This window comes from Cryptomeria japonica, chromosome 8, assembly GCF_030272615.1.
Source record: "Cryptomeria japonica chromosome 8, Sugi_1.0, whole genome shotgun sequence".
NCBI classification, from domain to species: domain Eukaryota; kingdom Viridiplantae; phylum Streptophyta; class Pinopsida; order Cupressales; family Cupressaceae; genus Cryptomeria; species Cryptomeria japonica.
In genome coordinates this window covers 113,188,110-113,198,628 of record NC_081412.1, presented here as the reverse complement: position 1 = coordinate 113,198,628, position 10,519 = coordinate 113,188,110, and positions in this window count along the sequence as shown.

The following is a 10,519-nucleotide window of genomic DNA, read 5'->3' as shown; positions in this document are numbered from 1 at the left end:
CTTTGTTTTAAAGTTAAGATTAAAAAGAATTCATCTTCCTTTTGGTTTAAAACAAACTTCATCTTTCATTTTGGACTAAAATCAACAAAATTTTCAATTTGGGCTTAAAAAGAATTTCATTTGCAAAAGTTAAAAGGAACCACAAATCAAACAAACAAAATTTTCTTTCTTTTGCAAGTTAGGGACAAACATTTCATTTTGGGCTTAAAATGAACAAACAACTTTCATTTCTTGCAAGGATAAAATTCACAATCAACTTTTTATTTTGCAAGTTAAAAAGAACAAATAACTTGTCCATTTTGTTTACAAATCATTTTTACTTTGAGCAAATGTGCTTTCAATTTGTTTGACCAAGATTTTCACTTTCCTAGTTAGAAAACAAAATGCTTTGTGGGATTAAAAAGAACACCATGGTTGTTGGAGCAAAACCTCCAAATAGCATATAGATCACATTGTGATAAAACAATTAAAAAGAACAAGTGTTTTCTGTGTTTGGCACGCTTGTGCAAAATCTGTAGAGTGGTCCCATTTCTGACACACACTATCCTCTCCCTGGGCTCTCATGGTCCTAGGTTCAAGAGAAAAGTGTTAGTAACGCTCGAAATTTTCTATTTTTAAAAGAGGCCTGCCAAGAGACACATCACTCTTGGGAACGACCTTGTGCGGTAAATCCTTCGAGCCACTAATGAAATCAGGTGAGAGGGAAAGCTGTAGTCTTGGGTGTAGTTGTTCCTATAGTGTAACTTACCGAAAGGACATATGGGCCCCACCACAAGTTACAAGGCTCTTAAGTGAGTCACTGCAAAATGAACTTACGTCCAAAGACATCAAACATTACTAGACACCTATTATTATAGAAGCCCACCCATTCTATTGATTGAGGATATTTGTGAAAAGTTCAGTGCAAGAGAATAGATGGTTTTGATCCCAAGATACTCACCATACATATTTCCTTGAGTAGAAACAAGGCTTTTTGAAAGGCTACTTGTAGCTTGATAAAAGTGGTGACTCCTCATCAAAATGATCATCTATCTATTATGCTCGCGCAAGACTTAGTATATCACATCCTTACCTGCCACGATGGGATTCATAAGGAATGTATTACCAAAGTCAAAGAAATATCAAGATGTGGGCTGAAAATATTGCAACTGGCCAATGACCTTAGGGATAAAAAGTGCTTGATTTGTCTTCGTCTTGTTTCAAACCAGTAACAATTTGGGCTGATTCAAACTTTGGGAACATTAAAATACATTTGTAAAAGGGTCAAAGTTCAGGATTGGGTTGATGTAGACCCACACCTATTGTGCCTTTTATTGAAAAAATGGCAGCAAAGGTTATTGTGCTTGTGTGCTTGCTGTGTTTTCTTGTCAAAGAAATTCAAAACAATATTAAACCAAGTATCCATCCAATGAATTTGCCTCAAATATTGATAAAACAATATACCTCAACAAGTGAAACAAAGTATCAGTTTGTATGACCATCACTCATATCTTGAGAAAAAGGAGTCTTCATCAAAAGACCACATTGAAGAAAATACAACTTGGTTCAAAATATCTTATCAAAAGAAGGAAATTTTTCTATATCAATAGACAACTTTTTCTTTCACACAGGTTATTTTTGCACCATATGTGCTTACACCTTCAAGGCAAATCCAACATATTTGACAAAGAGCCTTTGAACAATAGAGCTTTTATGTAGTATAGAGCTTTTGATTATCACAAGAACAAAGGGGGCAAAATCAATCCTGCTTTCTTTCCTCAAATTTGTATTACATACAACGAAGCATGAGGGGAGCCACCAACCCTTGAAAGAGAGGAAGAAGTAGACACCCCCTTTATAACATAAAGCTTCTATTAAGACATACATCCTACCCACTTTCACATTCACACACATAACAACCCATTTAAACTCTCAAACACAAAAAGGTCTTGTCCTTAGTTCTTTTAGATCTTGCTAAATTAAATCAACAAATCACTCTTTAGAGTGTCTCTACATCTAGGATCAATCATCCTAAGAGTCATTTCTACGCAGATTAAAACTAGTTTATGAGTGCATCCTCTCATCACTAGGTAGCTTGGTTTGTAACACATCTCAAAACTTGCTATACCTTATCACATCAAAAATTGTTGAAAAACACAAGAGCAATTCACAAAGAAATTTGTTAACATCCAACCTTTAGTTTTAGAGATCCATCTTCCAATAAACATTTCACAAAAACTTGTCTTCCATCAAACATTTCATCACCACCTCATAATCACTTTCACCAACATTAAACTTTAAACATCATGGCTCACACAAGGTCAATGAAAACTAGACAGCCAGAGATTGAAGAGGAGGAAGAAAACCTCAATGAATTTCATGAGGCCATTGGAGGAGGCACTAATGATGAAGAACCCAACACTCCAACTCCGGAAGATATAGAGAGAGCACAACATAATCCCAAATTCAACAGACTCTTCGATGAGATCCTTAGAAACAATGCAGATGCTCATTTCTTAAGACTGGTTCAAGAGGGTGCCAAACTACCCTCCGACTTTGATACAACACACATACGATAAACATTTGAGAAACATAGCCATGACGATGGTGGAAGAGGTAGAGATTACTTCCGCTATGACCTTAATTATCAAGGGAATATTCCACCTCCTCCCCCTTCAGAAATAGACATGTTGAGACAACAAGTAGAAAATCTTGCTCAACAATTAAACAGTGGTGTGAAAAATACTTGGTTCTCACTCAATGACATTTTTCCCTATCCTTTTGATAGGAACATGCTCATGCCACCTTTTCCACGAGGGTTTGAACACCCAAATTTGAAAAGTATAGGGGCAAAGGAGATCCTAGGGATCATGTACGAGAATTTCACTAAGTTTGTTTAGAGGTGGCCTATGAGGACACCTATCTAATGTGCCTCTTTCCTCAAATTTTGGGAGGCACAACTACACAATGGTTCTCACAACTACCAGGTGGCATTAGAACATTTGAAGAGCTGGTACAAAAATTCATTGCTCATTACTCACACAACATAGAACATGATGTCACCATGGCAGATTTATGCAACACCAAACAAAAACCAGGGGAGTTGTTCTCATCTTTCCTACAACGGTGGAGGCAACTGTCTAGCAGATGTTCTCTTCATTTACCTGAGCAAGAACTAGTGGAAATATTCATTTACAACTTGAATGATGAGATGAAATTTCATTTAGACATGAAAGGTACAAAATCCTTTGAAGAGATGATCACTCAAGGACTAAAATGTGAAAGAGCCCTCATAAAAAAGGGACTTATCAAAATGTACAATGAACCCAAAGATGGTCCTCATCCATGTTATAATAGTGATAAACCAAATTTTTGGAACAAGAACAAGAACCTTGTCAATGATGGGATAGTGGATGCACGAATAGTAAAAATTGCACAACCTGTGGTCAGATTTGCAGGACAAAATCCCCATCCTAACAACAACACCATCAATAAACCACAAAATCAAGGTTACAACACACAACCAGAGGAATCCAAACAAAAGAAACAAAATTTCAAACCAAAACATACATATACACCCTTAGGGGAACCTATTGAAACAATCTTGTGTCAATTGATATCCTCCAATTTGGTGACCTTGCCAAAAAAATCTAATTATGAGCCTCAAGTTAAGCCTTCATGATGGTGAGACCATGAACATTGTGAATTTCATTAGGGAAGAGGTCATAAGACAAGAAATTGCAATTGATTGAAAGATATTTTTCAATATTTTATTGATAGAGGAGAAATTGAAATTGAAGGACATGACCCTAAAACGTCCAATGATGATCATTTAATGTTCAAGAATCAACTTCCATCATATGATCAAAGGGGTCCTTCCACTTCAGGGAGAAGCACAGATACTAAAACTAATTATACACAAGTTGCGTACAATTATACTATGAATCACCTGTATGATGCAGATGAACAAGTTGCAACTCTTACCATCAAAAATCCAAATCCTGCATGCAACGTTGTTAAGCGTCGTAGCAAGATCACTATTAAAGCAACTCCACAAGGAACGACACCTCTCCCCAAGCAATATAATCTTGTAGAGAAGTTAGATAAAACGCCCGCCATCATCTCCATATTAGAGCTTTTACGCTTATCTCCATCACACAAAACAATCTTGGACCAAACTCTCTAAGAAGTGACAATCCTCGCCAACATCAACACAGATCAATTTCAAGCCATGGTTGGAAATTTGAAGTCATCACCATGTCTCAATTTTATTGAAAGTGATAACTTATCCTTCCAACAACCCCATAATGCCTCCCTCCATATTGAAGGATTTGTGAACCAACATAGAATCAAGCGAGTCTTGATTGACAATGGAGCCGGTTTAAACATATGCACCTTGCAGTTGATCACAACATTGGGTTATGCAGTAGAGTCAGTGAATGCCATCAAAAAGATAACCATTAAGGCATATGATGATGCAAAGCGTTCTTCCAGAGGAGCTGTTGTATTACCTATCAGGGTTGGGTCGGTGGTGAAACATATAGTTTGCTAGGCTCTAGACCTTCCTCTACCATATAATCTCTTCTTAGGGAGACCTTGGATACATGCCATGTAATTAGTTCCATCTACCTACCACCAATGTATCAAATTTCCACATAACGATGTAGAAATCACAATCCTTGGCGATGCAAATCTATTTGTATATTGTAATAATATTAACCATCAGCCAGAGATCACCATACCTAACATCAGGGAAGCTATTCCTTCCTCATCATATTTAAATCCAACCTTGCTTTCCAGCTCAATCACCCCTATACCAAAGTAGGAGAAATTGAAAATGAAAATGGTTGAGGAAGGTCTCGGGGAATATAATCTTAGCCAACTCTTTTGTGTTGGGAAATTACTCACATCCCCTAGAACTCATGGCAAACCCCGAGGTCTACTTCAAACACCACTAGCCAAAAGAACTTGCACTTTGGTGCAATTCATCCCTGGTAAAAGTTAGGAGGAGGAAACCATGGATGAGGACCTGGCATAATGGATCTACAAAGACCCCATCAACAAAGAAAGCCCAAAAGCTAAGCTTCTCATTGACAAATGTGGAAAAGGCCTCACTATCATGCAAATAATAGGCTATGATGGCCATAGTGCTTTGGGACATTTCAAACAAGGATGACATGAGCCCTTACAACCTGAGTTGAAACCCAAAGATAAAACTGGAGTAGGTTTTCAAAAGGAATCTCTTCGTAAGCTTAGATTAAAAGGGAAACCCAACAAACCTCTATATTAACCAATTACTCTAAGGAGGCCATCCTTGATTGTATCTGCGACACCAACAACACCAACTACACCAATAAAACTAATAATCCGATCAGTAGCATCAGTAGCACCCACTGCACCAACAAAACCGATAATCCCATCAGTAGCATTATCAGCACCAATAGCACCAATAAAAACATCAACAACACCAACCACACCAATAATCTCACCAGCAGCACCAACAACACCCATAACCCAATCAACAACATCAACATAATCGATAACACCATCAGTAGTATCAGCAGTACCAACAACATCAACCGCACCAATAATCCCATCAACAACATCAACAAAGCCCACAGTACCAGCAATACCACCTCCAAAAATACACAAGCCAGTTAGTAATGCACTATTCAACTCAAAGGACATCCCGACTTGGTACAGTAATCAGATGCTCGAGAGTGATTCAAAGACAGACTCACATGAGTAGGAATTTGATTTAGTGCATCTAAATACTTCAGACAAGGAAGACACATCACTCCCTCCACCTCGCAAAGATATACCTATTTATGGAGAAGCATGGATTAAAACCTTTTGGGTTCCTGAACTAGAAGCACCTTCCACAGCCCCTATGACAAATCCTACACCAGAATCTGATAGGGAGAGTACCATCGATGACCTTCACACCACTATATTAACCCTCACTGATGCCTCCCATGAACTCAATTTAATTTATGAGGTAATGCCTATCATCCATCCCGAACTCATTGAATGGAATAAAGCAAATACCCCATGCCTTGACCATTTCCAAAATGATGAGGCACTCATAGATTTTTTGGAATTACGGGATAACATACCAAGTGGGGATCATAAAGTTGGATTTGCCATCGAACTTAACAACACAACATACTTTGGGGTAGATGCCAAACCTTTGAGCTGCAAAAATATCACAATAAAACATGGATCTTCAAGTGAAAACCACACAGTGGCACTTGTTGATCCCAAAACAATAAAAATAAAGAGCGTATCCAAAGGTGAAAACCTCTCAGAGGTGCCCGAGGATGAAAGGTTTGACATCCTCCCCTCTAGTACGAATCAAGAGAGATCAACCATCCTCATAGAGGAAACAAATGAATTCAATGTGGGGAACCCTGAGACTCCTCACCAAATACATTTGGCATCTCTATTTACTCTAGAGGAACAACCAAAATTTGTGGAATTCTTCTAGAAGCATCAAATCAACTTTGCATGGTCTTATGCAGACATGCCTGGCTTAGATCCTGATTTGGCTATGCATCACCTAACTGTAGTAGAAGGAGCCTGTTAAACAAAAGCTCAGAAAGATGCACCCACAGATTGTCATTCTTGTCAAGGCTGAACTCAAAAAGCTCTTGGATGTGGGTTTCATCAAACCAATCGATTATGCAGATTGGATCTCCAATATTGTACCTGTTGGTAAACCTAATGGGGGCATTCATATCTGTATTGATTTCAGAGATTTTAACAAGGCATGCCCTAAATATGACTTCCCCTTACCAAACATCGACATGATTGTTGACCTAACAGCAGGTCATGCAATGCTTTCTCTTATGGATGATTTTTCAGGGTACAACCAGATTAAGATTGCTCCAGAGGATCAACATAAAATTGCTTTCACATGCCAATGGGGAACATACTGTTGGAATGTGATGTCTTTTGGTCCGAAGAATGTAGGGGCAACATATCAAAGAGCTATGACTACCATCTTTCACGATATGATGCACACCATAATGAAAGATTATGACAATGATTTAATAGCTAAATCATTAACCAAAGAAGGTAATTTGACAATACAGGGTAAAATCTTTGACAGATTAGAGCAATATCATGTCCGTCTCAATCCAAAGAAATGTGTCTTTGGAGTAACCTCCGGGAAGCTCTTAGGATACATTATCTCAAGCAAAGGCATTGAAGTAGATCTGGTGAAAGTCAAAGAAATCATGGACATGCCACTTCCAAAGAACATCAGTCAGTTAAGAACACTACAAGGGCAGCTACAATCAATTCAGAGATTCATTGCACAATTGGCTAATAAGTGTCATCCCTTCACACATCTGTTACACAAGAATATCTGCTTTCAATGGGATACAAAGTGCCAACAAGCATTCCAAATTCTTAAGGACTATCTAATGCATACACCTTTACTGATCCCACCAGATCCAAATAGACCTCTATTGCTATACATTTCAGCTACAAATACAACATTAGGAGTATCACTGACACAATACAATGTAGAAGGAAAATAATGTGTTGTATACTATATCTCTCACACATTGGTAGGCTATGAACTCAATTACACACCTATTGAGCGAGCTTGCCAAGTAGTTATCTTAGCAACCACCAAATTAAGGCACTACATGTTAACGCACAAGGTACAACTCATTGCCAAAATAGATCCACTCAAGTACCTACTCAGCAAGTCAGCATTGGCAGGCTGCTTGGCCAAATGGGTTATGATCTTGAGTGAATTTGATATAGAGTATGTGGACAACAAGGCTATCAAGGAGCAGGTTATTGCAGATCAGTTGGCTGATGCACCCCTCGTAGGTGACCATCCTCTTGTTTCCAATTTTCTAGATGAAGAGATCTTCATGATCTCAGCTACACAACCTTGGAAGCTATATTTTGATGGCTCATACACTAGACATGGCTCAGGGGTAGGTATTATTTTTATCACACCTCAAGGTGACAGCATCCCGAATTCCTATAGGCTCACTTTCCCATGCATGAATAATATAGCAGAATATGAGGCCTTGATCACAGGACTCAGATTAGCTATACAATGGCATCTAAAAGAGCTATACGTATATGGATATTCCCAGCTAGTCATCCGACAAGTCATCGATGAATACCAAACCAAGGATGATAAGCTCATACTGTATAAAAATATGGTGGATAGTTACAAATAATCATTTACAACTATCACATTTGAGCAAGTACCCAGAGATCAGAATCGCGTTGCCGACATAATGGCTACAATTGCATCTCTCCTGAATCTTCCACAAAATTTGACATGCTATGAGTTCTTGGTAGAATAACTTTGGATCCCCGCATATGATATCCTCGAAAATGAAATGATATGTCACCTTGTCGGTTCTGAATCCCCATGGTATGGTGAGTTCTTTACTTACCTACGTGACCACACACTTTCCCGTAACCAATCAAATAACCAACGAAAAACCTTCATCTGCCAAACCGCTCGGCACATATCATTGCCGAAACCCTATACAGGTGAAGTCTTGATGGTACTCTCCTTCGATGTTTGGAGCAAGATGAGATAGAAAAATCCTTGGGAGAGGTACATGAAGGAATTTATGGGGCTCACTCAAGTGGTCCTTCACTAGCAAAGAAAATCATGCACGCTGGATACTATTGGCCCTCCATGGAAAAAGACTCCTATTGTTTTGTCAGAAAGTGCAATAAGTGTCAAGTTCACGGGGACTTGATACATGCATCGGCACAAGAATTACAACCAATCACAACACCATGGCCCTTTTATCAATGGGGACTTGACCTTGTGGATAAAATCCAGCCATCTTCATCCAACGGCCATAAATTTATCATTACCGCCATCAAATTCTTTACAAAGTGGATCGAAGACATTCCACTTACCCAAGTCAATGACAAGCAATTGCCTCATTCATCCTTAATTACATCATCTGTCAGTATGGTGTACCCATGTCCATCATCACAGATAATAGACTCCCTTAAAAAAATCAGGATGTCTGTGAACTCTATGAGAAGTTTCACATCCAACACCATTTTTCCACTCCATATTACCCACAAGGCAATGGTCAAGCTGAAGCATCAAACAATAACATATTAAGGATCCTTAAAAAGATAGTCAATGATGCTGGCCGTGATTGGCACATTTGATTAAATCCAATACTATGGGTGTATTGAACTAGCATTCAAACCCCTACAGGCGCAACCCCCTACTCACTGGTCTATGGAGCAGAAGCCATCTTGCCTATTGAGGTTTAAATACCTTCTCTATGGGTCTCTTTGCACAGTCTGATAGATAATGAAGCATATCGAGTCTCACGTCTTCAAAAATTGGAACTGCTTGATGAAAGGCAATAAGTTGCATACAACCACTTAAAAGCGTATTAATAGTGCATGAGCAGAAGCTACAATCATCGAGTAAAACCTCACACATTTGAGGTAGGAGATCTTGTTCTCAGAGATAATCCTTGCAACCAACCAAATAGAGAACATCAGGGCAAGTTTGAATCCAACTGGCTGGGTCCATATGTTATTACTGTTGTATTCGGGTCTGGAGCATATCAGTTGGCAACTTCAGAAGGAGAACCACTAACAGATTCGATCAATAACATGCACCTTAAACGATTTCATACATAAGATGTGCAGAGCATTAGGCTCCTCCAAATATATCAGAAAATACCAAAAGCATTCAGAAAACAATCCTGAACAAAATACAAAAAAACCAAAAAATCAAGAAAATAGTAAAGAGAAAATTGTATGCGGAAAAAGTGGGCTGATAAAACTCAATATGTGAAAATATTTGTTAAATGACTTGTCCACACACACACACAGGACTTCTTGGTGCAAGCTATGGAGTAACGTAGTATTACTCAGCTTCCCAAGGTGGGTCCCATGGTTCTGTATCTCACAATGTCCCTCAAACCAATGTTTTGCTCTCAGATCACTGAGCAAAATGGTTCAGGGATGGCAAATGCAAGAACGAGGGATTCTCTGATAGATTTTTAGAATGAAATGTGTTATAAGCTATGTATGATTTTAAAATGCAATAAACTAAATGATAAGATGACAAGGTTAGTATGAATACTATCCTAGTATACTATATTTAGTCTATGATTGAACTAAAATGATAAATAAATTATTCTAAACATGCATATTTAGTCTAATTCCTGATTTAAAAGAGGCTAAATGATGAGCATATATTTGAGCATAAGTGTGATGCTACAAATTTGAAGGATGATTGTTGAAAATGGAGGAATGAGAGCTCTATTTATAGCAAAAATAGGGCAATGGATGGTCAAGATTGAATGGTTTAATCAAGGGTTGAGTTTGAAAGTTGGGGATCCATGTTTGCAATTGGCACCAATGAAATGGTGACAAGTGTCAACATAGGGTTGGGTTGAGAGAAGGGGTTGGAGACATTGAATGCCTGAGAAGACCTCATGGTTATCTAGAGGCTAAGGGTCAAGTCTAAGTTAGGATTACCCACTGGATTAAGAGTTAAATCAAGGATAAACCT